Source organism: Neoarius graeffei, chromosome 6, assembly GCF_027579695.1.
Source record: "Neoarius graeffei isolate fNeoGra1 chromosome 6, fNeoGra1.pri, whole genome shotgun sequence".
NCBI lineage: Eukaryota > Metazoa > Chordata > Actinopteri > Siluriformes > Ariidae > Neoarius > Neoarius graeffei.
In genome coordinates this window covers 26,401,562-26,428,702 of record NC_083574.1, presented here as the reverse complement: position 1 = coordinate 26,428,702, position 27,141 = coordinate 26,401,562, and the positions used below count along the sequence as shown (strand labels likewise).

The window sequence follows — 27,141 nt, the reverse complement described above, 5'->3', positions numbered from 1 at the left end:
GTACAATTTGTGTAAGTACATTTTCAATATACTCATGAAAATATGAATATACTTTAAATACAATAAAGTACATTTTTTTTTCGCCAGGGTAGGCAGCTTCAGCATCATACTGTGAGGTTCTGTTCAAATTGTTTTTTTTCTTCTATGAAGCCTGAGCCATTTATTTTATTAGTTTATAATTATTGTTTAATTTAGTCTTCAGGAGAGACTGCCTGCACACAACAGAGCCTAATCTAGGAATTTGAAAATAGGGGACAGATCCCTCACTAGCTGTAGAAACAGGGGACAGAAAATATTAACATGGGTAAAAATATCCCTCATTTGTTCCAGTTAGTGGGGACAGAAAAATAAGTAATACATTGGTAGATATTTTCAAGAGTACATCTATAAACAGAACAGTTTTATTAATAAAACTAAATACATGTAACAAACATTCATATCAGATGTTAATCTATATAATATCAATTATGGCACTATACATATCCTTTAATACAGTGATATGAAAACCATATCAGCAAACACTTATCCACAGTTTATAGTATTGCACAAACATTCTGATCAGATCTGAACTTTAAAAATGTAAATATTTTAGATCAAAAACTATATGAAGAATTATATACTGCAAAACCTTACAAATATGACTAGTTTTCTGTTATATGACTAGGTTACTGTTTTACTATAAATCATGTGACTAGCCTATTTTTACCAATTTGACCACCAGTAGTATAATGTTGCATTTCAAATGTGACTAGGTTAATATTGCATATCAAATATGACTAGGTTAATATTACATCATTTGATATAGTTAAGTCTAAAATCCATGTAGTCTTGCCATTATTAATTAATAATAAGATGAAAAATCTGACTTTCTGAATAAAATAAAATCACTATCAAATATTTAAAAATGCTATCATATTTGTTTTGTTCAGACCACCTTTCATGAAAGTGAAAAACATTAAACACTCTACCTATGTTTAAACTAGATTTTGACATAAATGACTGGAGATAATCTCAAAATTCAAACTTCCTAAAAAGTATATAATCTCTATCATTTACAATCTTACAGTACCTACAATTACACAAGAACAGATTAAATATATTTCATAATATTTTTAAATAAAACTTACATAATACCAAACATTATCAAACTAATTGTATATTGGCATTAGGAAAATAATATCAAATTCAAACTTCAAAAACCATTATCAATCAGAATCAAATGGCTTAGTATGTCTTCACACTGTCATATAATTACTCTAAGATCATATTTGTACACAAACATATATGTCTTATATATCAACTAAGCACCTTTACTATTTGTATATGATTAATAACATAATACTAAACTGAATTAAACAAATTAATCCCAAACAAAAACAAACAAACAAACAAAAAAACAACTAGCATTCATGTAGAACTTATCTTTAAACTAGTTTTTGACATAGATGACTAGAGATCAGGCTTTCGTCTAAACCGGGGAACAGGGGCGCTGCGCCCCTTTACCGAAATGCCGATTGAACCCCAAGTCACACTTAGGCCATGCACTTATGCACAACATGCAATCTTTCTCAAAACGATCTTTTCTCCGTGAAAACATCCCAGCAACACCACGTGACAATCTGTCTGATCATCAAATACGTTATAATTACTCCAAAAATATTCCAATCATAGTAGATACACCGCCAGACGGTGCAAAAACAATCCAAACTGGCGTTTTCCAGACTGAGGTGCCATGTTGTTTGTTTACTTGTCGCAGCTGCTCTCGCGAGATTTGACATGGGTTACATACAAGGTCAGTTGACTTGTAGAGCGAGATTTCTCGAGACTGAATGACCTTTCACCCAGCGGCGCGGGAGCTTTTGACAGAAGTAGTTCACGAGTTGTTTTTGTTGACACTTGGGCATTTAAAGATGTCATCCCGCGGCACGAAACGGAAGAAAGCCAAAGACTGTACAGGGCAGAAGAAGATTACTTCTTTCTTTTTCAATGTTGACAGACAATTTGTTACAATTTCCCTCTCAGATAGCCTCAGAATGTCCCATTGTAGCCTCAATTTTTCAAAGGCTTCGCACGGCGGAGGGGGGGACGGACAACCGGCACCATCCCCCCCCACTTCGCTCCCTCGCCATGGTGAGCGCCCTCATACTAAATTTTTCTAGAAAAAACCCTGCTAGAGATAATCCCAAAATTCAGACTTCCTAAACAGTATATTATCATGATAATCTCTTATTATTTACAGTACTGTTACAGTACCTACCATTATACAAGAACAGATTAAATCTATTTCATAATATCTTGTATCAGGTCGTGTAATGTTGGCTGGATTAGTATCTGTCACTTCTGTGTCTTCGTTTTGTTTCCTTTTTTCGTCCTTCACGTCTTTCAACGTGACCACGCGTTTTGACATTGTTATGTTTGGATGAGACAGAACGATATGCCATGTGCTTTTGGGTATTTTTAAAACACTTCACACGATTGGTTGAGATACACTGTCTTCCAGTTCAGTGACCAATGATATAATAGTTCACAAAACTGTTTTACCCGCTAAATAAACCATTCGGAATACTTCGGTCCTTTCCGATATTTTCCGATTGGTGTGTAAACAACGCTATATTTACTGCAGTGATTGCTAGCTGGTGCTGACAAATTGATACGCACAAGATTCAGTAAAACGCGACTACACGCTCTCTACTTATAAATGCGCAACAAAATGAATAGATACGCGATATCACTCTCGTGCCCAAAAAGTGGATGTGCGACAGACAGATAAAAAACGCGTATTATCGCGTATTACGCGCCCTAGATTAGGCTCTGACACAGTACTAGTATTAATAGTTTTTTTTTCTTACATGAAAGCTGAGGCATTTATATTATATTTTAAGGTAACTTCATGTTGTGCTGTGAGGTTCTATGCACTTTAACTTTTGAACCAACAGGTTTATTTGGATAAGTAAAGCCTATTTTTCTGCATTTTTGTAGTCCTGGTAATCTTTTATATTGGTAAAGTTGTTTATAGGACCATTTCTCAGTGTCTTTGTTTTTTTAATCAATAGTTTTTCAGTAATAACTTAATATTTAACATATCACTCAATTTTAAATCACAAAAAGAGAAAATTGCAACAATTTCTCGCAACTTTCACTTCCTCCCGCAATGTAATCGCAACAAAAACCTAAAAAACACCGCAACTTTCATCGCAATTTTTTGGAAAAACCCCTGCAACATCAGACATTTTAGCCCGCAGCAATCACAAAAAAGGCCTGCGAAATCCTGGGGGGACTGGATGATATGTTCAAACTCTTTGCAATTTTACACTGTCAAACTCCTTTCTGATATTGCTCCACTATTTGTCGGGGCAGAATTAGGGGGATTGGTGATCCTCTTCCCATCTTTACTTCTGAGAGCCGCTGCCACTCCAAGATGCTCTTTTTATGCATCTTGGGGATAGATTAGGGATAAAATTAGCTCATGTTTTAAGTCGTTCAAATTCTGTAAAGCTGCTTTGCGACAATGTTTATTGTTAAAAGCGCTGTACAAATAAACTTGATTTGATTTGATTTGATTTGATTTATACCCAGTCATGTGAATGACCTATTGCCAGTTGACCTAATGAGTTGCAATTTGGTCCTTCAGCTGTTCCTTTTTTGTACCTTTAACTTTTCCAGCCTCTTATTGCCCTTGTCCCAACTTTTTTGAGATGTGTTGCTGTCATGAAATTTCAAATGAGCCAATATTTGGCATGCAATTTCAAAATGTCTCACTTTCGACATTTGATATGTTGTCTATGTTCTATTGTGAATACAATATCAGTTTTTGAGATTTGTAAATTATTGCATTCCGTTTGTATTTACAATTTATCCTTTGTCCCAACTTTTTTGGAATCGGGGTTGTACAATGAAACATGAAGTGTGCTGCTTTCTTTTTTAACTTGGTCATTTTGCCAAGTTATCTTATGTCTCAATGGATTCTTCTACAGAAAGGAAAAAGAAACTCACAGCCCCAAATAAACAGTACACGCAAACCGAGATTTAACAGTTCAAGCTCAATTTTATCCCTCCTAGGCTAGATGCAGGATTAGCAAACTGCATAACATCCATGTTGCAATAAAGTCTGCGCCAAAGACTTCCAAAATAAACCAACACTGTGCACTGTGTCTCTTTCTCTGGCAGACACACCCAGTTTTCCTCCCATCATTACACCACAACATATTTATCATTCAATTTTAGTATGCATTTTTGTCCTGTTTGCAACCCAAACATAGTATCAAAATCATCCTCTGAATCCAGTGCAATGCTGCCATCCCATACCCCCCCCCTTGTCTGACAGATCATATCACACTGAGATAGCATGCTTCACAATGAAGGACATACAACACGTGTATCACAAGGAGCAAAATGTCCATTTGTGAGTGCACTACACACAAACACACATTCAAATTGGCCACATAACATACCTCCCCAGCAGCCACATGTGTTTATCATTTGCCAGAACACTCTAATCGGCCAAACATTTTTCTAGCCCTTATAATGGCACAGCAGTGTTTAGAATCAGGCTGTATGATAAGCTTTGGTATGCTAATGATTTGTTAATGCATTTACTTGAAGCCACTGATGGATGATGCCTTTGAAATCACAGGATGTAGCACAGTTATCTGATTAATGGTTCCAGGTTCAGTAACCCTACTTACAAAAATTAAATACCTCAACACAAGTTACATGCGTCTCAAAATATAAAAATCAATACCAGAATTCTGAACAGCAGATTATATACAAGTCTAAATAGCTCAAGTCCAAGCCATTATTTTGAACCCATTGGCGCTTTCTTCCCAGGCACCCATCTATGTGCACCTTCAAGCACTTGATTAATCATAACCTCGTTCCTCTGAACATTTCAGTCCAAATACAGCCCCTATGAAAGGAGAGTCACTAGAGAGCACTCGTGTGATAGGGGTGCCATTAGTCTACAGTGGCAGAAACAAAATAAACAAAGACCAATCAAGAGATAACAGTTTAATAAAACAGTATCTATTTCACCTGTTTACATATCTGGAAAATGATCAAAGAGAAAGAAATAGCAAAGAATATAAATTTGTCATGTTTGTAAAAGAAAGCAAGGAAAAAAATCACTATAATATAGTATAGGCATGCACGGAGTTTCTATCCAAGTAGTATGTTTTACACTGATGCTGCCTAATTACTTAAATGGTACTGAAAGGAAACATAAGAATTATAAGTAAAATGATTTAAGTACTTTTTGTAAATAAGGGTCCATAGAGCTAAGTGACGTCACAAAAAATCTTTGAAATCACAAAAAGTAGCATTACTGCCTCAGAAGATTAAATAGCTTATCTGCTATACTCCATTCAACTATTAGAGTGCTTATCAAATTATAACTAATTTTTATAAACATGGGACAGCTTTTTCCATGGAATACAAATATGTATTCTATTCCCTTCTAGCTGGTTTCATTGATTTGGTTCCATAGCATGCAATATTGTCATCATATCGCTTGTCCTATGTATATTACGCCACTCTACCCAGTGGAGAATGAGCATGCAATATTGTTACAATGTTGCACATTGTCAAGACAACACAATGTCACACGTCGGAGTGCAAATATCCAATGAGAAACTTTTTTGCTGTGCATGCACACAATCATTTCTGTGTTCACTGGGAAAGAGAAAGACACGTTGAACACTCGAAAGGCTACCAAAACTTAATTAGACATTCTTCACACATATTTACAAGGAAAAAAAAAAACATACCAACGGACACCGAAAAACTGGAAAAGAGACATGTCAGAGACCTAAAACTTCTGCGCTAGTGAGCGACTGTGACAATTTGTAAACAAATATGGCTGTCAGGTTTGCTTTGTTAAATACAGAAGATTTTGAGAGAATTTTGGCTGCCAGATAGCTCCGTTGTGTGTAGTTGTCGATGTTGATTTTAAAAGTAACTAAGTAAATTACACAGGGAAATGAAGGGTCATTCCATGCCAAATCAACAAGAGGTTATGCAGAAAAATTGTAAGTTAAAGTTAGAAACTTTTATCGGTTTCACAGTTTGTTTGATTTGAACAACCCAAAACAACACAAGTGTGGGGCATTTTAACGACTAGCAAGGTGCCCCAGCGATAGTAATGCTTTGTGAACAGTGAGCTTAGCTGACCACCACTTCATGTCTTGCATATCTAATAAGGTGGATGTGATGCTGGATGCAACCTAACTATTCAGAGAGTCCTACATTGCCATGGCCTGAAAGGCTGTCATGCAGCAAAGAAGCCCCTACTCCAAGACCTGCATGAAAAAAGCCAGACTCAAGTTTAACAAAGACAACAGAAAATGAATTGTTTAGCCATAATGATTAGCACTACTGTATGTATAGATGAAGGCTGAGGCTTTTAATCTCAAGAAGACTATCCCAACTGTAAAGCACGGGGTTGGCAGCATCATGTTGTGGAGGTGTTTTCCTGGTAAAGAGACTGGTGCACTTCAGAAAATGCACTATATGGTTAAAAGTATGTGGATACCTGACCATCACACCCATATGTAGGCCTTCCCCAGACTGCTGCCACAAATATGACAACACACCTAAAATATCTTTGTATGCAGCAGCATTGATGGTTTCCCCTCCACTGGAACTAATCACCACCAGTTGGCCTAGTTGTTTGCATGTCCGCCTCTCAACTGGGAGATCGTGAGTTCCATTCGCAGTCGGGTCATACCAAAGACTATCAAAAATGATGGCTACTGCCATCTGGCAAGGCATGCCACAATACAGATGTGAGCAGGGAGTCAAACTCTTGCAGTTACCCAGAAAGCTAGCCTCGACTGTAACCCCAGCTATATAATAGGCAAGAGGCCGAGGGCTACTAAAACAGAGATTGGTGCTGCCCAATGTGCGGCACGGGAAGGACTTGGGGTCAATGGAACTAAGGCTTCACTGCTGTCTGGGATGCATCAAGATGGATTAACATTACTGTTATCTGGTCATACATGTCAAGATCACCTCCGAATGTGGTTTGAGTGATCAGATCATTTAACGGTGATGCATTTAACCCAATTCACACTTGTACTTAGCACTAACCACTTGTGCTCTGATCACAAGGACGCATGCTAATGCTAGGTGTGAATGGGGCTTAAGGGGCCTAGCCCAAACCTGTTTCAGCAAGACAAATGCCCCTGTGCACAAAACAACATCCATAAAGACACGGTTTGCCAAGGTTAGTGTGGAAGAACTCGAGTGGCCTACACAGAGCCCTGATATCAAGCTCACTGAACACATTCAGGATGAATTGGAATGCCAACTGTGTACCAAACCTAGCCTGGCAAGCCAGACTAAATGTGAATATTTAGTCTGGCCTCGATCCGTAGACATTTCCGACGGGGGTGGGAGGAACAAACCACTGTCTTTCAAACTGTCTCTGTGCGTATAGGCCAACGCTCTGACCAATCAGCACAACAGTGACTGTGACGTAGTCAGAGCGACAGAAAGCAATGGGGGAGACCTTGAAATAAATAATTTTTTCAAAATGCGTATTAATTAATAAACAGGTTCTAGATATTAAGAAGTTTGGAGATAGTGACCACAAGTTTGGAGTCTGTACCACATACACTCATTTTTTTTCCAAGTGTTTTTCAAGGGTTTGCTTAAACTGTTTTTGAGAGTTTTTATTTAGTGGTGTTTGGTGAAATAATTTCCCTTAAATTTAAAATAACGGGAAAATAAGAAACAATCAAAAAGTAATGTTTCAAAGCTGTTTATTAATTCTTCGTACTGCACAAACTAGCCCCATCCTTTTAGCTACCAGCGGAGCCAGCTGGTAGATCAGACTTTTGCCATAGCCAGTCGGCAAAACAGCGAAAACGTCCTTCTTGAAAAGGAATGAGCGGAGAGCCTCTTCCTGCTCATGTTTCAACGAAAACTCCAAGTCTAATTCTTCTAAAACTGATTCCAAAGCGGAGTCAAACGTGCGCTGTTCACTAGCGGTAGCCATCTTTCCTGCTGTGCTTTCTCCAGCGTTGCGCAGCTTTGTCGTCACTCCTGCAAAAGCCCGCCCAAAGAATCCAAACAAAAACCTTGCGTTGTGATTGGCGGGCATGATTTGATGCCCAGGGTGTTTTTGTTTATATGGTGCGAGGCTAGACCCATTCGCTAGGCAAAAATATTTTTGGCCGCTAGGCGGGTGGGTCTAGTTTACTAGGCTATACCAAACCTTCTCGCCCAACATCAGTGCCTGACCTCACTAATGCTCTTATGGCTGAATGGGCAGTTCCCACAGCCAAGTTCCAAAATCTAGTGGGAAGCCTTCCCAAAAGAGTGGAGGATGTTACAGCAGTGAAGAAGAAACTAATTTTGAAATGGGATGTTCAATAAGCACATATAGGTATGGTGGTCAGGGGTCCACATACTTATTGTCATATAGTGTAGATTGCATTATAAGGAAGGAGCATTATTGAGAAATACTGAAGCAAAAACTGAAGACTTCAGCAGAAAGTTAAAACTTATGGCCTTTACACACCAGGGGCATGATGAATAAATTATATGAAAACGTGAAATACTTGCCTGCAAATATTTTTCATCAAAACTATTTATACTGACAGTGATGCAAATTTGCGATAGTTGTGTTCAACAGAAGGTCCAAATAGATTCAGGCCAGCTCATTCTTCATTAAAAAAAACTCCAATGGATTCAACATCATCCAATGTTGATGATATTGTCCTCCTCCTCACTTGACAAAGAAGAGTAGATTTTGGGTATATCCCATTTTACAAGGTATAGAAAGAAAAGCGGAGTTCCACTGCCTCATACAGAAGCTGAAGTTTTACCATGACTGGTTCCAGACATATTTTAGGATGTCCATGGGACAGTTTGAGGCCCTTCTAGGGATGTTGGTGCCAGATCTGTGGAGGCAGGGGACCAACTACCAGGAACCTACTGGCCCAGAGCAGCATCTAGCAGTCTGTCTGAGGTAGGCCAAGTTGTTGTACAGTCTACTTTCTACCTCATTCCCACTCACAATGAAAACCATAATTTTCCATTATTATGCAGTAATGGTGTCCTGTGGGAATGGGAGTAAAACAGCAAAGTCAAAACATTAATCTACCCCCTGTCGACGTAGTAACATTTTGGAAATATTTTGTTACGGCTCCAATGGGAATCAGAACCATCGGATTACATATTAGGACCAGTCATGACATTTCTGGCAGTGACATAAATGATAATGTAGTGATATTGCAACAGAACTACTACTAGGGTTGCTCCAGTTACTGGTAATTTACAGTTATTTGTAAATTTTACATCTGAAATCACAGTGCATCATTTCACAAATTTCAGGACTTAACGTTACTGCATTTCGCCATTTTTTTCACTATACTTTGAAACACGCCTTTAAGAGTTTGCTCCATCACCCGCCCTTGAAGCTGACAGCTTGTGAGCATGATGTAAGTCGATAACACTAACAATGCAGTCCTCAAAAAAAATTCTCCCAGGCTTACTTGCCCAATGGGCAAGCAGCACCCAAAACATACTTGCCCAAAAAACAATTCCACTTGCCCAGAACTTTATTTTATTTTAGAGAGGACAGAATGCAGTTGGGGTGGCATGGTGGTGTAGTGGTTAGCGCTGTCGCCTCACAGCAAGAAGGTCCTGGGTTCGAGCCCCGGGGCCGGCGAGGGCCTTTCTGTGTGGAGTTTGCATGTTCTCCCCGTGTCCGCGTGGGTTTCCTCCGGGTGCTCCGGTTTCCCCCACAGTCCAAAGACATGCAGGTTAGGTTACTAACCTGGTGACTCTAAATTGACCATAGGTGTGGGTGTGAATGGTTGTCTGTGTCTATGTGTCAGCCCTGTGATGACCTGGCAACTTGTCCAGGGTGTACCCTGCCTTTCGCCCGTAGTCAGCTGGGATAGGCTCCAGCTTGCCTGCGACCCTGTAGAAGGATAAAGCGGCTAGAGATAATGAGATGAGATGAGATGAGAATGCAGTTGATTTTTTTAAGTAGGTGAAGCAGCATAATTATCATAAAGCCACAAAACCATAACACCAATATATGCAGACACATTCAGAAAGAAAGAAGTTCTAGTAGCAGAGGAATGATTAATTTAAGGTATATTAAGCTGTGGAGAGTTTTGAAGGAGTATAATGATAATGCTGGAGCTTTGTTTCTGTTATCAAAGGAACCCAGTCCTGTGCAAAATGTCACCGTGGAACCAGAGTGTAGAAATTAACCTACAGTTCGAGAGAGTTCTACACACACACACACACACACACACACTGAACTTTACAACAGCTGCATGCATGCGAAATGGAAATAAATCGACTAAGGCAGGAAAAACTATTTTGGATAAAATAGTTCTTGTCTATTACACACTGATCAACCTGTGTGACTCAGCTGTGCCTTTGAATAGAGAATTAATGAAAAGGGAACTGAACATTAACCATTTATTGAAATTATTACAAGAATGATTATAGTTACTATATGACTATAGCTACAACTGAAATGTGCTGATTCTGTTAGCGTTTGTAATTATTGTACCATCCACTAAATATTGTTTGAAAGTCTAAAGCAATATATTTTACAAATAACACTTTAGATATTGTTTTAACAATAATAAGTATCACTGTAAAAACTAGAAACAACGGTTCCCCTGGGGGAAACCGTGAGAGTGATGCAGCGCGCTTACAGTAGCTAGGACCTGTGAGGAAACGCCAAAGGGCAGGCAAACGGCAAAAAAGCCACAAGTTTGAGCGGTTGGTGGCGCTAGAGAGTTTGAGGAAGTGAGCTGAAACTTGCTGAGAAGAACCTTGAGAGTGTCAAGAAACAGTGTGCCAAGTTTCAGACGAGTGTGTGGAGTTTTCCAAGAAACTCCATAGAAATGAATGGGAAAGAGCGGGTGATTTTTTCGTGCCTACGGCGCGAAAAAAATCACACAATATCATACAAAGTAATAGCACACCGAGCCCGATCAAGCCGCACGTTTTGATATACTGCTTGCCCACGTGCGATGTACGGTTATTGAGTCACCCGCATTCAAAATCTGGAAGTTTGAGCTGTTGGTGGCGCTAGAGAGTGTGAGGTAGTGAGCTGAAACTTGCTGAGAGGAACCCTGAGTGAGCCAAGAAACAGTGTGCCAAGTTTCAGACGAAAGTGTGCAGGTTTTAAAAAAACTCCATAGAAATGAATGGGAAATGTCAGGTGATTTTTTCGTGCCTACGGCGCGAAAAAAATCACACAATATCGTACAAAGTAATAGCACCCCAAGTCCGAACGAGCCGCACGTTTTGCTATATGGCATGCCTGCGTGCAATGCACGGTTATTGTTCGCAATCAAAATTTGTACAGAAGATGAAGAAGAAGAAGAAACACATAGTAGAACAATAGTGATGCGTGCTCTGCACTGCATCACTAATGATAGAGTGCAGATAGCTGTGTAACTACATGTCCTTGGGGTTGTTGAGATATGGAGGGTATAAGAAGGTATAATCCAACATGTAACTAACGCTAAGCCACAAATCTGAATCGTCACTCCAGTTATTTCGAGGAATTTTGTACAGATCATAACCGCTAATAAACTCTAATTTCCTTCACTTCTATCTGACTAAGATTGTCCAAGTAATGCAGTAGTCAAACTTTTTTAACTGTAGTTTTCTTCGGACAAAAGCAACAGATGCCAGACATCTCCACTTGACTTCAGTATGTGAACAGCCAATCAGCAGGTCCCGTATGTGTTCACGATTTTTATGTCATGATTTCCAACCAATGGGAGACAACCTTTGTCAGCTGTCCACCAATCACAGGCTCCCATGCCACAATGGCAGGATGCTGATAAATATTTAGAAAATAAAAATATCATTACGAAATATATGAAACCATCCAAAACACACACACACACACACACACACACACACACACACTGGTTAGAGGTAAGGAACATTATTCAGTGATATTGTTTATTATTAACTCCACTCATGATATAAAAAATCCAAGTTTGACACCTGCCCACTTCAACCGCGCTGCTGGTACACAATGTCTTTGACCCTCATCACCCTTAGCCAGTTGGTATAATTACGTCATTACGTGGAACCCTCTGAGCCGAGCTTTTCCAGTACACTCAAACAAATGCATACTTCGACAAATTATAACCAAAAACAAGGAAATTTGAATGATTTCCTCAAAATAATTTTTTTGTACTTTTATAACGGAGCTCGGAAACCCATAGGCATAGAGTGTGGATATATAAAGAAATCCATCAAGTTATTTTCTGATGGTTTTGGTCCTGTGCGTGCCTGCCACCATATAGTCTAGTAGCCAAGGTAGGGGACCTGGAAATTATGACTACAATAAGGTTTTTTGATTGATTTGCATTGTATGTGGTCTAGAGATGAATTTTAGCTTGGTTGCTAAAAGTTGCACTTTGGGCATTTTTTCTAATTTGCATAATTTTTTCATAATTTATTCACAATTAGCAAAAAACTAATTTTTGGTAAGATATGGCTCGTGAGGTAAACGTGATGATACAAAAGCCATATTTGGCCAGAATGACTGTCAGGGGTCACTTCTTTCAAAATGCAGATGTTGCCATCTGAATTCCAAGATGGCCACCTAAATTCTTTAAAAATGCTACTGCGTGAGAACCAAACGCCATACAAACAAATTTTTAGTGTCTAAATATATGTTTTCAAGGGTGAGCTAAACACGGAGATAAAAAAAAAAAAAGGATTGTAGGACATCTGATAACTTGTCAATATGGCCACTTTTCGAAGATGGCCACCAAAAATCTCCAAAAAGCTTCTGTTTGAGAACCAAAGGCCCTACAGTCAAAATATCAGTGTCTAATTATACGTTTTCAAGGGTGATCTAAACACTGAAACCAAACATATTATTGTAGGCTATCTGACATATTTCAAAGATGGCTGTCTCTTCCAAGATGGCCACCATTATAAATCCAAAATGCAGATGTACTTGCCAGAAACATCCAATGTCTATGCTTTCTAAAGTACTATTTACATACTTGGTGATTTAAGGATTTTAAAAATTTGGGGATATGTTTTCTAACCAGAACCATTATAATATTATGTATATATTCGTAATTCAAAGACAACAAGAAAGAATATGTAACTTCACACACTCATGTTTTGACAAATCAATAAAACAAACTTTGACATTAATATTTTAACAAATTAGTTCTCATTACATATATGTAAATTACAGTTCAAATTATATAAATGTACATTATAATCAATGAGCTGCTGTATACTTTAGTCCTCCTTATTATCATCATCATCATCATCTGCATCATCAGGTTCATCAGTGGGTTCTGTGTGGGGATTTTGGCAGCCATCACCTCCTTCACAGATACAGTAGTCAGCGCAGGACAACCTTTCCTTTCTACAGTTACAGTTATTTTGGCATGACTTGCACCCACAACTCACGACATCCAGAAACTGGGGAGGGGCCACTGGTTAGGTGGATAGTACAGGCATAACTGCTTGTTCAGTCACTATCCACCCAAAGCTAGTGATGTCTTTTGCTATTTCCGGTAGCCTATCCTTATCTGCAGCTTTCCACAGCAACACCTGAAGGTGAGCCAGCTGAGTATGGAGTTGGAGGTTTTCATCTGTTGGTGGCAGTTTCTTCAGAGCAGGTGGTTTCTTCTTCCTTTTGAAAACCTTGTATCTGGCTTCAGCCATGTTCCTGCCATCTTTCTGCCCATACAGGATGAGGAAGAAGTTTGTGCTTGCCTTCATCAGATCATCTTCAGTAGCTGACTCTTCTCCAACTAGGTCTAGTTCTGTTACATTGCACTGCTGCAAGGCTTTGATGGCAGATACCTTCCCTTTTCCACAATGGTATGAAGCACTGTCACATCCAGAGAGGGCATGCATTGCAAGTAGCCCTTTGCACTTGTCACCAAGATTAGCAACTGTTCTGTTGATTGACATCATAGACCCTTCCTGATCCCACTTCTCCATCTGCACCTCTGCTGCAATTTCACATTTCCATGTCCAGGAGACAAGAAGTACAAATACATCAGTATCATCACTGACTATTCTGATGGTGTTTACATCTTTCTCAGCAGCCTTCAGCATGTAGCTTATCAATGTGATATCAGCTTCATCATGGGTGACTTCTGCTTCATCTCTGCTGACCACGTAGACATTGGGTCCCAAGTCATATATGCAGAGCAGCTGACTAAGTTTTCGTTCGGCTGTGTTTTTCATCACTGCCTCTCGCCCCACAAGTGGTGTCATGTGGTCTATGTTATACTCAGTTGAGCCCTCCCCACCATGCCTTTGTCGCTCACAGTCCTTAGCACTTTGACCATCGCATCTGTCAAACAGGATGTACGTGTCTGCTCCCATGTACTTGTTTCCTATTCTAGCTTTCATGCTTTCTACCAGGTCTCCAACACTGTTCCTGGTGCTGGCCAGACAATGTGATACAAGAGTTGGTTTCCATTAATCAGCACATCATCAGGCTTCAAAGGCTCCTCTGTGACTCCCAGATGTTTTACGAGAATTGATTTGTTTCCTTTCCTCAAGCATCCAAATTCATCAACTAATGCAGCTGGAACTGCGAAAAGTTCATATTGGAGTACCTCTTCTCGATCAACATCTCTCTGCGGCAATCTTGGAATTCAGACGGCAACATCTGTATTTTGAAATAAGTGACCCCTGACAGTCATTCTGGCCAAATAGGGCTTTTGTATCACCACCTTTACTACACAAGAACCATATCTTACCAAAAATTAGATTTTTGCTAATTATGAATAAGTTATGAATAAATTATTCAAATTAGAAAAATTGCCCAAAGTGCAACTTTTAGCAACCAAGCTAAAATTCATCTCGAGACCACATACAATCCAAATCAATCAAAAAAACCTTATTGTAGTCACAATTTCTGGGTTCATTATGGTGCATATAGGGCTGGCTACTAGACTAATACCAGTGTTATAGTAATTACGAGTCCTAAACACTGCCTAGTGGCCAGTGTTAGTAATTACCAGTCATACACACCACCTCGTGGCCAGTGTTCTAGCCGGTAAAGAAATAAAACAAAAGAGGGTGGCTAGGATATAAGAAAATTCTACAACCCAGAAACAGATGGGGGCTCCGCTTTTAGGCAGTAACTAAATCTATATATTATATTGTCGTGTTGATGAATAAAACTTAATGCATTTCCCGTGAAATGAGACAAGCTACTTTAGACTGGTTCCCTGCTCTCTTAGCGCTTGTGTGCCTGTGCTGCTTAGGTTGCCAGCACTAACTTTATCATCCAATCGGACGATTACCATTAAAGTTTTACTCATCCTTGCACAGACTTTAGTTGTCTCAGACGATCGGACGTGAGGTTTTTCACGCATTGCAATGGAAGAGGTCTCCCTCTGGCCAGTGACTATGGCACACCGCTTTTGAGTTACAGTATCTAGCTGAGTTTGGGAAGACACTGTGGATTCAGCAACTGCTGAATGAACTAGGTGACATTAGCCTGCTTAAACTTGTCAAGAAACAAGGCTCTTTGAGTGGGATATGGTGATAATTTTGCTTTTATGGCAAGTGATAGTGGAGAGGCAGAGTCCGCTTCTACACCTGTGTGACTCAAGTCGTGTGTGGCAAGAGAAGGCAATACGTCTCACCGGATGAAACATTTGATACACGTACATCCCAATTTGTACAAAGAATCCCAGGAATGGAAAGTGTGCATGATGATCACATACAACCCCAATTCCAAAAAATTGGGACACTGTGTAAAATATAAATAAAAACAGAATATGAAAATTTCCAAATCATGGAAACCCTATATTTCATTGAAAGTAGTACAAAGACAACATATCAAATGTTGAAACTGAGAAATTTTATTGTTTTTTGAAAAATATATGCTCATTTTGAATTTGATGTCAGCAACACGTATCAGAAAAGTTGGGATGGGGCAATAAAAGACTGAAAAAGTTGTGTCATACTTAAAAAAAACACTAATTTGGTAAATTGGCAACAGGTCAGTAACATGATTGGGTATAAAAAAAAGCATCCCAAAGAGTATGGGGAGGGGTTTATTGCTACGTGAGCAAACAGTGCAACAATTTAAGAATAATGTTCTTTAATGTAAAATTGCAAAGAATTTGGGAATCACATCATCTATGATACATAACATCATTAAAAGATTCAGAGAGTCTGGAGAAATCTCTGTATGCAAGAGACAAGGCTGAAACCTGGCATTGGATGCCTGTGATTTACATACTCTCAGGCAACACTGCATTAAAAGCAGACACATGTCTCTAGTGGAAATCACTGTGTGGGCTCAGGAACACTTCAGATAACCATCGTATGTGAAAACAGTTAATTACTGCATCCACAAATGCAAGTTAAAACTATATATAAACAATATCCAGAAACACCGCCACCTTCTCTGGGCCTGAGCTCTTTTACAATGGACTGAGGTGAAGTGGAAAATTGTCCAGAGATCTGACAAATCAAAAGTAGAAATTGTTTTTTGAAATCATAGACACCATGTCCTCCAGGCTAAAGAGGAGAGGGACTCCTCCCCCATACCTCTGTCTCTCCCCTCTGTCTGTCCCTCTCTGAGTTACATATCGATTCTGAGACACCAGAGATGCTGACCTCTTGTGCTCCTCAGACTTGCCTGATCCATCCTGATGTCCTACGTCTGGCTGGACTCTCGACACATCACTCCTGTGGAGGATGGCCCCATATGGACAGTCGAAAGTTGCACTTGGAAGATAGCTCTGGACACTTACAGTAATATATTTATGCCTGAGGACTACAGTTGACTTGCTAACTTTAGGACTGCAGTTGTCATGAACAGTTCTGAACTCAAGTTTCCATCAATGAACAGTTTATAACTTCGACAAAACAGACTTCATGTTAAAACTATAATGATTTTCCTGGCTACACAGTTATACTTTGGGACTATATAGGACACAGTTATAGAAGCGAATTATTTATAATCACGCTATCTGTGATCACCCAAATGAGGATGGGTTCCATTTTGAGCCTGGTTCCTCTCGAGGTTTCTTCCTTATGTCGTCTGAAGGAGTTTTTCCTTGCCACCATCGCCACAAGCTTGCTCACTGGGGATAAATTAGGGGATAAAATAGGGATAAAATTAGATCATGTTTAAAGTCTTTAATTTTCTGTCAAGCTGCTTTGCGACAATGTCTGTCGTTAAAAGCGCTATACAAATAAAGTTGACTTGACATGACCATCCAGCTTGTTATCAGTGCACAGCTCAAAAGCCAGCATCTGTGATGGTATGAAAGTGCATTAGTGCACATGACATGAGTAGCTTGTACAGCTGGGAAGGCATCATTAATGCTGAATGATATATACAAATTTCAGAGCAGTATATTGCCATCCAGACCAACTCTTTTTCAGGGAAGGCCTTCCTTCTTTCAGCAAGGCAATGCCAAACCACTTTCTGCACATATTAAAACTGCATGGCTCCATAGTAAAAGAGTTCAGGTGCTAAACTGACCTGTCTGCAGTCCAAACCTGTCTCCCATTTAAAACATTTGGTGCATTATGCGGCGCAAAATACGACAAAAGAGACCCTGAACTGTTGAGCGACTGAAATTGTATATCAGGCAAGAATGGGACAACATTTCTCTTTCAAAACTACAGCAAATGGTCTCCTCAGTTCCCAAAGGTTTACAGTGTTGTTAACAGTAGAGGTGATGCAAACACAGTGGTAAACATGCCCCAGTCCCCAACTTTTTTGAAACGTGTTGCTGAAATCAAATTCAAAATGAGCATATATTTTTCAAAAAACAATAAAATTTCTGTTTCAACATTTGATACATTGTCTTTGTACTACTTTCAGTGAAATATAGGGTTTCCATGATTTGCAAATCATATTCTGTTTTTTATTTCCCTTTTACACAGTGTCCCAAATGTATGGAATTAGGGTTGTAAATAAGATTGTTTAAATGATAGATACCAAACTTTGTCCACACTTATTCACAATATTTCCCACTGTGGATCTAGCTAACAGACTATCCCACTTGTAACGCAAGTTTAGCTGACCTAAAGTTACACAGGGCTAGCTGGCAGCCAGCCACTGTGATGAGAGCAGTAAGGCTGTCGTTTGTTTTCTTAGGCTATGTCCACATTAATATGTTTTAGTTTTAAAATGCATCACTTTTTCTACATTTACACCTGGCATCCACACTACTCAGGCGTTTTCAAACCCCTAAAATGGAGACTTTTGGAAACGGTCCTGGCCCCGTTTTAGTTTGAAAACTACGAGGTAGTGTTTTAGTGTAGACGGGTGAAAACGGAAATGTTTGGAAATGATGACAAAGACACCTACGACAGCATCAATAATTGAGACTTATCAGTCTTTCCCTGATTCATGACGCTCCTATCACATAACCCTTTCCCAGAGGAAAACAAATGACATCAGCTGTTTATATCAGCATGCACATGCTCAGTGTACATGTACAGTCATGTGATATGAGTTTTCAGGTGTGTTAGTATGGACGGAGATTATTTTTTTCTGATACAGACTTAAAAACAGTCATCTGGATGGAGATTGTTTTCATTTTTAAAACACTGTTTAAAAATAAAAACGTATTGGTGTGGATGTAGCCTTAGCCTACTTAGCAGTCTACTCCTTATTCATGAATGAAAGAATAACGAGGCTATCGAAATAACTTTTGTCAGATGTTTTCAGAATTAGCCTACTTATAAAGCCTTTTTTCTACACTTGTCACCCACAGACAGACAGAAGCAGGAAGTCACTGTTTTCACTCATTTCATGCAGTGTTTAAACAATAAAACTTTATGTTTATTAATTTCATTAGTTTGTATGGACATTTATTTATTTATTGCATTGGTACCAAACTAGTACAGTTACTGTTCTACCATGTCAGGCAACCTACTGAACCCAAAATTTTGGTACCAAACCAAGCCTAACTCATATTGCCTCAATGTAAAGTACCCAGCAGCAAACTCGAAACAACAAGCAAAGAAACTTTGGCAGATACAGTGAGAATGCCTTATCCATGAGGGATAAGTTCCAAGAGCTAACATGGATAGCCAAAATCGCAAACAGCCTAAAGCTTGTTTTTGTATATATACAAAACTATGATAAATTTTAATTTGTAAACTACACAATATGGCATCAACAAAAGTAACAGGGTTTTTTTTACAGTTACAACAATATACTGTAAAAAAAAAAAAGTTATTTGAATGTGGTCTCTCTCTCTCTCTCTCTCTCTCTTTCTCTTTCCAGTGAATGGAATTCTGACATTTCTGCTTAATATTTTTATCATGACTGATGGATGCCAGTATGGAAACTTTTTATATAGGACAGTCAAAGCAAGAAAAAGACACCAGGCATGAAAACGCAACAGTAGAAGTGAGGAAAACAATGAGCACATGGAAAAAAGACAAACGCTAGACAAGACAAACTAACCAGGCTTTAAATGAGGTAAGTAATAAGTGAAAAAGTGAAAGCAGGCATGGTGGTTAATGCTGTCTGTAAGCAGGGTGGGTGAAATCTGTAGTTCAAGGGGTCATGCTTGTTTCCTTGAGCGAGTCAACAGATCCCTGTATTTTTGCTTATACAGGTCCCACTGTATAAGCAAAAATGTAACAGTCATTGCTTGAACAAAACACGTTCAGAAACAAGAAGACAACTCTCTCAACAAAGATGTGATGCCACTAGACCTATGCCATGTTGCTAACTAGCTAATGTCTCAGCTTAGGCTTTTCACAATAATAGACCTGCCGCCCTGGTTATATACAGTGGTGCTTGAAAGTTTGTGAACCCTTTACAATTTTCTAGATTTCTGCATAAATATGACCTAAAACATCATCAGATTTTCACACAAGTCCTAAAAGTAGATAAAGAGAACCCAGTTAAACAAATGAGACAAAAATAGTACACTTCATCATTTATTTATTAAGAAAAATGATCCAATATTACATATCTGTGAGTGGCAAAAGTATGTGAACCTTTGCTTTCAGTATCTGGTGTGACCCCCTTGTGCAGTAATAACTGCAGCTAAATGTTTCCGGTAACTGTTGATCAGTCCTGCACATTGGCTTGGAGGAATTTTAGCCCATTCCTCTGTACAGAACAGCTTCAACTCTGGGGTGTTGGTGGGTTTCCTCACATGAACTGCTCACTTCAGGTCCTTCCACAACATTTCAATTGGATTAAAGTCAGGACTTTGACTTGGCCATTCCACAATGTTAACTTTATTCTTCTTTAACAATTCTTTGGTAGAACAACTTGTGTGCTTCGGGTCATTGCCTTGCTGCATGACCCACCTTCTCTTGAGATTCAGTTCATGGACCGATGTCCTGACATTTTCCTTGAGAATTTGCTGGTATAATTCAGAATTCATTGGTCCATCAATGATGGCAAGCCATCCTGGCCCAGATGCAGCAAAACAGGCCCAAACCATGATACCACCACCACCATGTTTCATAGATGGGATAAGGTTCTTATGCTGGAATACAGTGTTTTCCTTTCTCCAAACATAGCACTTCTCATTTAAACCAAAAATTTCTATTTTGGTCTCATCCGTCCACAAAACATTTTTCCAATAGCCTTCTGGCTTGTCTACATGATCTTTAGCAAACTGTAGATGAGCAGCAATGTTCTTTTTGGAGAGCAGTGGCTTTCTCCTTGCAACCTTGCCATGCACACCATTGTTCAGTGTTCTCCTGATAGTGGACTCATGAACATTAACATTAGCCAATGTGAGAGAGGCCTTCAGTTGCTTAGAAGTTACCCTGGGGTCCTTTGTGACCTCGTCGACTATTACACGCCTTGCTCTTGGAGTGATCTTTGTTGGTCGACCACTCCTGGGGAGGGTAACAATGGTCTTGAATTTTCTACATTTGTACACAATCTGTCTGACTGTGGATTGGTGGAGTCCAAACTCTTTAGAGATGGTTTTGTAACCTTTTCCAGCCTGATGAGCATCAACAGTGCTTTTTCTGAGGTCCTCAGAAATCTCCTTTGTTCGTGCCATGATACACTTCCACAAACATGTGTTGTGAAGATCAGACTTTGATAGATCCCTGTTCTTTAAATAAAACAGGGTGCCCACTCACACCTGATTGTCATCCCATTGATTGAAAACATCTGACACTAATTTCACCTTCAAATTAACTGCTAATCCTAGAGGTTCACATACTTTTGCCACTCACAGATATCCAATATTGGATCATTTTCCTCAATAAATAAATGACCAAGTATAATATTTTTGTCTCATTTGTTTAACTGGGTTCTCTTTATTGACTTTTAGGACTTGTGTGAAAATCTGATGTTGTTTTAGGTCATATTTATGCAGAAATATAGAAAATTCTAAAGGGTTCACAAACTTTCAAGCACCACTGTATCTGGTCTCGCATGGTTCATACTCCGCAGCATTCCGTTAAATACTGTCAGGTGGGAATGAAAATTTGTTATCTATTTCATGTTTAAAAACCTACCTACCTACCTACCTATCTATCTATCTATGGGAAATCAGTTAACCAAAACCAAAAAGGGCATGGGTCTGTCTACTACATTAATGTACATCACTAAATGAGGTCCATTCTGCATAACATGATAGGTTTATTCACAGTGCAAAAGCTCAGAAAAATCTACCTTGTTCTGAAAAAAATATATGCATAATTTTTTCACTGTGTAATATTCGTGTTCTGTGCAAAAGTACTCAGGACAAAAATGACAGTTTGAAAAAAGAAGTATTGAAATGCAAATTAATCACATGAGAAAGACAGAATGCCACCAGTGTGTAAAGACCCTTAGTCACAACAGGGTCTTCCAGCAGGACATGGAGCCTAACCTCCAAACTTGTACCAAAATGGTTTAAAGACAATAAAGTGAAAGTATTGGGTGGCCATCACACAGCCCTGACCTGAATCTCACAGAAAATTTGTGGAATAACCTTAAAAAGCCTGTCTGAGCAAGGAGGCCCACGGACCTAACCAAGTTACACCAGTTATGTAAGGTGGAATGAGCAAAAATTCCGTCAAAGTATTGTGGCAAGCTTATGCTAAGCCAAGTAGTTAAACAGCAAGGACAACGAATATTAGCTAACAGAGTTTATGCAAACTTTTGACCCACTTACATTACGTTACATTAATAGCATTTACCAGATGCTCTTATCCAGAGAGACATACAATATACCCAGAGCAGCCTGGGGAGCAGTTGAGGGTTAGGCACCTTGCTAATTCCTGCTGGTCCAGGGAATCAAAACAGTGACCTTTTGGTCCCAAAGCTGCTTCTCTAACCATTAGGCCATGGCTTCCCCATTTAAAATCTGACGTAAATAAAGCTGAAATAATTCTGTCTCTTGATATGATCTCTTATAAAGTAGTAGTAATGCATGAAATCTATAGTAAACTGAAATGTCTTTAGCCTTGATGGTATGAATTAAATTTAATTTTGATCAAAGTATGTCCATCCATCCATTATCCATAACTGCTTATCCTGTGTAGGGTCATGGGCAAGCTGGAGCCTATCCCAGCTAACTATGGGCAAGAGGCAGGGTACACCCTGGACAATGGGGTGGGCAAAAATATCGATACGGCGATATATCGCGATACTTTGTCTTCCGATTCAATATCGATACTCAAATTATGAATATTGATATTTTTTCAAATAATAAATCATGTTTCAGACGGGTTTGTAAATCCAGTATGACTTCCGCACCTCCGCTCCGCAAGGTGTCGCTGTGCCGCTACCTCACTGCAAGGCACACTTTGTCTTCTCTTTTTTTCCCGGCGGTTGCAGTGAGGAAAAAAAACAAGCAAGCATGGCTGTTAACGTAAACCTAGAGACGCCGCCGAACTTTAAGGCAGATGTTTGGAGGCACTTTGGATTCCAAAGGAAAGGAGAAAAAAAAACAAAAAACAGTGAACTGGACAAAGAGTACGCACTTTGCAAAACCTGTTTCGCTCCAATTAGATATTCAATTTCTACTGCAGGTGACATAATCAGCTCTCAGAGGAGCTGTCTCACCTCTGAGCATGCTGACCAGTTGCTCTTCCTGAAGAAGAATATGCAGTTTTGAAATGTGTGCTCACAGTACAGGTTTTGGATTAAACTTTACACAAATACTAAGCACAAGTTAAATGTTCTCAGGTATATGTTCTCAAGTTTACAAAGAACAAATTGATATTAGTGTTAGCACTGAAATGTATGTGCAGTCTGCAGTGCAAGTTTTAAGTTTTCATAAAACAATTTGATTCTGCTTGTTAAGCAGCACTGATGTGTCCATGCTTACAGAAAAGTTGAGAATACTAGCACAGAAATGGGAATTTTCTGTATGTTGTAGTGAAGCAACTCTTGGTTTTGCCAGCAGTGGAATAGAGACAAATATATGTCTGGCAAGAGTGTGTAGTTATGTATGTGAAATGTAATTTTACAGTGGTCAATAAATTCTGATTTTCTTCAGTGACACAGATATCGTGATGTGGTTGAAATTTCTTGCAATATATCGATTATCGCTGAATCGCTGTACCGTGATATTATCGTTATCGTGGGCAAAATATCGCCATAGTATCGTATCGTGAGGTATCTGGTGATACCCAGCCCTACTGGACAAGTTGCCAAATCATCACAGAGCTGACACACAGAGACAAACAACAATTCACACTCACATCTACAGTCAATTTAGAACCACCAGTTAACTTAACCTCTTTGGACTGTGGGGAAAACCAGAGTACCCGAAGGAAACCGATGCAGACAACATGCAAACTCCACAGAGAAGAAACCTTTATTTGTCACATGCACACTTCAAGTACAGTGAAATTCATCCTCTGCATTTAACCCATCTGAAGCAGTGAACACACGCACAAACACCCAGAGCAGTGGGCAGCCACACTACAGCGCCTGGGGAGCAGTCAGGGGTTAGGTACCTTGCTCAAGGGCACTTCAGCCCAAGGCCGCCCCACGTTAACCTAACTGCATGTCTTTGGACTGTGCGGAAAACCAGAGCCCCCAGAGGAAACCCAGGCAGACATGGGGAGAACATGCAAACTCCACACAGAAAGGCCCCCACTGACCATTGGGCTCGAACCCAGACTTCTTGTTGTGAGACAACAGTGCTAACTACTATACCACCATGTCACCTGATCAAAGTATGTTTTCTAGAAAATTTAACACAAAGATTTGGGGGTTTATGGTCCGTTTTCATTTATAAAGATGAAAAACATTCAACAGTCTTTTTTTTTTAACAATCCATCTTACACTTTATTATCCAAGTCTGTCGAAAAAGAGGTGCTAAAAGATATATTAAATGTATGATGTTTCTAAGAGACAGTTATTGAAATATTTCTCTTGGTAAATTTCAAACCAAAGGTTCATGATAAAATTATGATATTGTCTCCTGACTTTATCTGCTTAAGAAAACAAAGCCATCATTCATGAATTTATCCAATTTCAACACTGTATACTGCTGTCATGCTCATTTCATTTTTGGCAGTAAAATTAAAACAATTCAGCTTATTTATTATTAAATGCTAATTTTTTTAAAGGTTACTACAATTTTCATTTGGAAATAATTCCACAGCAATAGTGTGTACTGCATGTTTAATTTTAATGCCTTTTCAAATTAGCAGGAGCATTAGCAGGTGAGCTGTTGTGATACAGAAATGGCTGGATTCTCTAACTTTTATAACATGAGCATAGTAGAATTTTCTGTTCTACCTACTAGTTTATGTTTCTGCTTTTACATTTATTGAAGCATGATGATTTAAAGTGAATCAGTGAAATACAAGTGTGAATTATTCCACCATATAATTGAAAACAAAACATATATATTGCCTAAATATCTTCCCTCATATACATTTATAGCTTTAAACCCATAGCTTTACAAAATTATACTGTACTGGTAAAAGAGCAATAAAGTATCTCACTTTTTCGCTCTTTAGCAGAAGCAGTTCTGTTAGAGAAATCTTACAGCACCCATCACAATCTGAATCCGTGAATTAACCATGCAAATATTTTAATGTATAACTAGTACTTATGTATTATAAATTGTCCATAATCTCTGTGTATATATTTGGTTTACAAATATAGCATTATAATCATGTTATTCAAGACTAAAATGTCAATATTTTTATATGTGAACTTGCCAAGATGCAGCAAAATGGCAAATTTGCTGTGTTCAGAAAAGAAACAGTTACATCAACATAGATTCCTTGTTATTGAATTACATACATACTTTTTTACTGTTTTAACATTTTCTCCAGAAAAATTACAAAATATATATTAAATATCACCAGAATATATTGAAAATGGAGTAGCCTATCTATTCAATTAATTCTTTATTTTCTGAGTATTAGTACTGGGTTTTTTAAGTATGTTATCTCAAATATCTCTAATAGCTTAACTTTCACCATCATTTTCATGGTGAAGCAATCACTGGTTGTGACTTACAGCAAAGAAATCACTTTTGTAAAGAAAAGCTGCTGCAGACTCAAACCCTTTATTCTGATATCAGTTCCCGCTGCTGTCTCTAAAGATATATCCATATTTCTATATTAACTACAGCAATAATTATTTCTAATTATTGTTTCTTCAGTAAAACGATTTTGCCATTTTCTAAAGCTGACGGGTATTCTATTTCAGGTCTAGTCCAGTGATCAGATCTGCAACAATATTGTGGTCAATAGCCAGACTTGGATAATAATAATAATAATAATAATAATAATAATAATAATAATAAATGTTTGCACAATTAAAATATTTCAGAGCGCGTTTTGTTGTGACGTACTGATGATAATTAATACAATAGACTAATGTTAAAAATATAGGCTATGTTTTCCTTTTCAGGGTCTAACAACGGCTAAATAATTAAAGCAAGCTCAAACTTATAGGCTAAGGGTATCTACAGACTGTCATTAATTGCCATCATTCGCCCTATTCATGTGTTGCTGTATTCAAATCTGAGATGAGAAGATCGAGAAGTTATAGCCGCAATCATGGCGCCCCCTTTTCTACTGCACTTTTTTTTTTTAAATTCATTTAAAAAAAAAAAAAGTGCAGTAAAAAAAAAGGGGGGGGGGGCGCCATGACCGCGGCTGTAACTTCTAGATCTTGGGAATGAAAATATAGAAACATTTTCACTCGCAAAGTAAACAGCTTTCTTCGTCTCTCAACATAGGTGTTATAACAATTACTTACCTGCAGAAGTTGAAAGGACTACAGTGTAACTTCTAGATCTTGCGAATGAAAATACAAAACATTTTCACTCGGACGACCGAGAAGTTATAGCCGAGAAGTTACACTGTTCAGGGAAGTTAGTGTTCAGGGAATTTACACTGTTCAGCTCCGTAAACTTACAGTGAATACATAAATATACACGTTTGTCTAAAGTGTACAATGCGTAAAATAAGAAAAAGCTGTAATAAATTGACTACAAAAGTCTAGTTCTTACTTCCCATAAGTCTGCGTAAAATGTGTATTATGTTTTGTTTGTGAGAGTTTGTGTTCAAAGTATGCAACCTGAGCAACTTTTCCTGCTCTTACCTTTTGAAGGAGGGAAAACGAAGAGAACCGGACACCCTAACAAAAAAAAGTATTCTTAAAGAAGCAAGTCCGCACCGGACCCTCCATTACAGACGATGTGCAAGGCAATCGGTAAAGGGGGGCGGGGGGGGGGGGGAGTGAGTGAACAGTTTGAGTTTCTCTATCCTCTTTCGTTTTAGGTAGCCACGGCTGAGTTGATAGGCAGCGTAGCTCATGGAGTACAAAGTCAACTAGGCGAAGTGAAGCAGAAAAATAAAACTCAAGTGAAGTAGCTCACACGCAACACATACTACACGGACCGCTCACTTTAGTTTTTATGCTGCTTTCTCATTCTCGCATTGCAGTTGTCGTCCCCCCCCCCACCTCCGCGCACGCGCACACCCTCGAGGTGAGGATCGAATTGCTCAGCAAATCATGGCAGCGAACGCGCAGGCTGGTCGTCAAACCAGGAATGTTCCAACCCCGCAAGCCCACAACAGGGCAGTGCCGGAGTAGAAAAAGGAGGGGGGTGCCCGACAGTCACTGGCTTAGCAAACTTTCAGCAGCAAAACAATATTGAAGGCCTCTCAAACCTTCTTTATTCCGCGGGGGGGAGATCCATTAAAAGAACATGTGTTTTTCATGGACTCTCC

General features: G+C 38.9%; 1 protein-coding gene across 8 annotated transcripts in view; it reads right to left on the bottom strand.

Moving 5' to 3' along the window:
• Nucleotides 1–26,862, bottom strand: part of cdon (cell adhesion associated, oncogene regulated) — a 382,189-nt gene extending 355,327 nt beyond the window's left edge. For 7 of the 8 annotated variants that reach the window (XM_060923509.1, XM_060923515.1, XM_060923516.1 and 4 more), the window contains exon 1: nt 26,510–26,862. The gene's annotated coding sequence lies outside the window, so the exon portion shown is untranslated. Of the gene's footprint in view, nt 1–16,980; nt 17,085–26,509 lie in introns of all 8 variants that reach the window. The other variant, XM_060923511.1, reaches the window with a different exon arrangement.
• Nucleotides 26,863–27,141: the final 279 nt, after the last annotated feature.